Here is a 2,865-nt window from a genome sequence, read left to right as displayed (position 1 = left end):
CATCTGAATCTGCTCAATGATGTTACCTAGGACTTAATTTTTGGTAAGTTAGAACATAATGACCAAATTTATATAAATATAAATGGCTACTTTTTGTCTTACTTTCTATACTTTAGATATTTGTTTGGATTTTTTTACCCTAGAGTGTATTTATATTCATATCTCTTACTTCTATTTCTGTATGTATTAAATGTTTACTTATTATTTATTATGCAAGTCTATTGGAAGTTTACTTATTATTGATTATGCAAGTCTATTGGGAAGTCTATTTAGTCAATCTCCCAGTTATTGAATGTTATATAACTATTGTCATTATTAAATATTATTAAATGTTAATCTTTTTAAAGTAATTGAGGTAGATATTAAAATATACAAAATTATTTAAGTTTTTAATAATGTCATTTAGGACTATATTTACCTTAATTGAATATACATACTTACGTGATTATGCATGTTATATTTAAAAAAAAATTTTCACAGAACTGAGGCGTATAGAATTATCTGAAAGAATCCACATCATCCATCTGCATATGTTGCTTATTTAGTGGAAGAAACTAAAAGAGAAGCCTTAAAACACTTCTTTAGAAACTTATGGCTACCTTGTCATAATAGTTTATCTTCCTTAAGCTAATATCAATATTAAACTTTGGTTTTATTGTTTTTGACATTAAGTTCTTATCAAAATTAACACTTTCAAATGCAGATTTTTAAAATTTTATAGTAGTACAACTATAATAAAAGTATCAATATATTTCTTTCAGTTTTGCTGCTATTTCATTTAATTTGTAAGGAAAAATAAAATTTTTAGCTTAAGAGTGCCGCAGCCCGGCTGGCTGGGCAAACTAACCAGGGGGGTGACAAACAACTTGTGTTGATTGATACAGCAGGAGTAGGAGCCTTGTATTGCAGGACAGGAGCAGTATTTATACATTCCACACAGCTTATCTAATTAACATAAACTAGATACATCAGTCAACCAATAAGGAATCTCCACACTTAATGGCTCTCTTTTGTTACTTCTCAAACCACTCCCTCTTGGCATTTTGCCAGGCACCATCCAGACTTGTTTACGAACTCTAACATTCCCCTGGCAAAATTCCAGATGTTGTTTTGACTTGTTTACAGACTCCAACAAAGAGTTTGCAAGAAATATCAGACATATAAGAATGAATTTATGTATAATAATTTTGTGAATTAGTTTAACAGTTATACAACATCATTTATATTTATTTGAGCCAATAATTATAATATGATTATTCTATTTAATTAAAGATTATCCTCATTCCCTCTTTACTTTCAGATTATTAGGTTATTAATCTCTCCATTTGGGTAAAAATCTAGCAACAAACCAAAAAACAATATTTTCTAAAACTCATATACAAAACTATGGTGTGCTTTCAAAGTAATATATCACAAGGAAGAGGCATAAATCCAAAAGTAATAAAGAAAGATGTGACTCAATGGACATTTTTAGTGAATCACAGGTGTCATATCATTTTTATTTTTAGTAGAAGAACCACAAGAATCAAAAACACTAATTTATTTTTTATTTTTATTTTTTAGGATGTCTGCCTTTATTTAAATTTTTTATTTAATATAGTACTGAGGTTCTGAAAGAAATGAAAAGAGCACACATTATTAAAGAAAGAAGGATTGTTCTGTGTATTCACAGGCATCCTGATTGTCTACATAGAAAACCCTGAGAAAAAATAACCCATTTTTATGCTGAGTGTGCTAGCACATACCTAAAATTCCAGTGACTAAGGATGCTGAGGCAGAAGTATCAAAATTCAAGGCCAGTCTCAACAATTTATCAAAAACTTGTCTCAAGAAATAAAAAGGGCTGGAGATGTGGTTTAGTGGTAGAGATCCCTGGGTTTAATCCCTAGACAATGGTAGGCAAAGAAACAGGGCTAGAACAAAACACCCCTGGATTCTATCCACAGTACTATAGATAGATAGATAGATAGATAGATAGATAGATAGATAGATAGATAGATAGATAGATAGGTTAACTTATTATCTAATTGTGTAAGGCCATCAGTAACTGGTATGTTTTCACATTTCTCTCCTTTTCCAAAACTGTGGTTTCTGTTTTAAGTTTGTTCAAATGCATAAATTTGTTTTCTTTATATTATGTGGATTTTTTGAGAAAGATTCTAGAGAATATTGTTACCAGATAAGTATAATCTACTAACTGATTTCAATTTATGACAGTTTGAGGCAGACACAAAAGTTTTCACATTTTTACAGGCATTTTTAGAATCGACTATGTTTAAAATTGCATTGGAATCCTAATTTCAAAAGCAATAAAAAGCTTAGAATTTTCTTTGAACCCATTTATGTTTTTTAATATTTCAGAAATATTTCTCATTTTGGAAGAGATGTGTCAAAAAAACTATTTTTTTTCTTATTATTCTGTAGATTTGATTTTCAACACAAGTTTTATCAGTGTACTACATAAGTTTAATACACATAGCACATAACACTAAGTGTGAATTTCAGTAATGTTTTTTTAGAGGACCACATTAAACTGCATGAATATAAATTGGGGTTCAGCTCAGGAGACACTTTCACTAGTATATTAACTTAATCCATTTGTAAATTTCAGGGTACTCTTCTGCAGTATTTAAGTCTATAGACCATCACCTGACATTTCTGTACACAACTATAAAGCTATACAAACAATCCAACTGTTTAAAACTTCACCTCGGACTTTAATATATATTTTTTCTATGTACAGAAACTTAAGGGTATTAGAAGTTAGAGAAGGAGAACTTCTAGGTCATCTTGTCTCTGTCTGTTCCAATATGGATTGTTCCAGGCAATATATTCTTAAATATTCTGTCTCACAGCGATTTTAAT

This window comes from Marmota monax, unplaced genomic scaffold (genome assembly GCF_021218885.2).
Source record: "Marmota monax isolate L192 unplaced genomic scaffold, Marmota_monax_Labrador192_F-V1.1 WCK01_AAM20220418_F8-fsc00016, whole genome shotgun sequence".
Taxonomy (NCBI): domain Eukaryota; kingdom Metazoa; phylum Chordata; class Mammalia; order Rodentia; family Sciuridae; genus Marmota; species Marmota monax.
The sequence above is the reverse complement of the archived record's forward strand: the minus strand, read 5'-3'. Positions refer to the sequence as shown.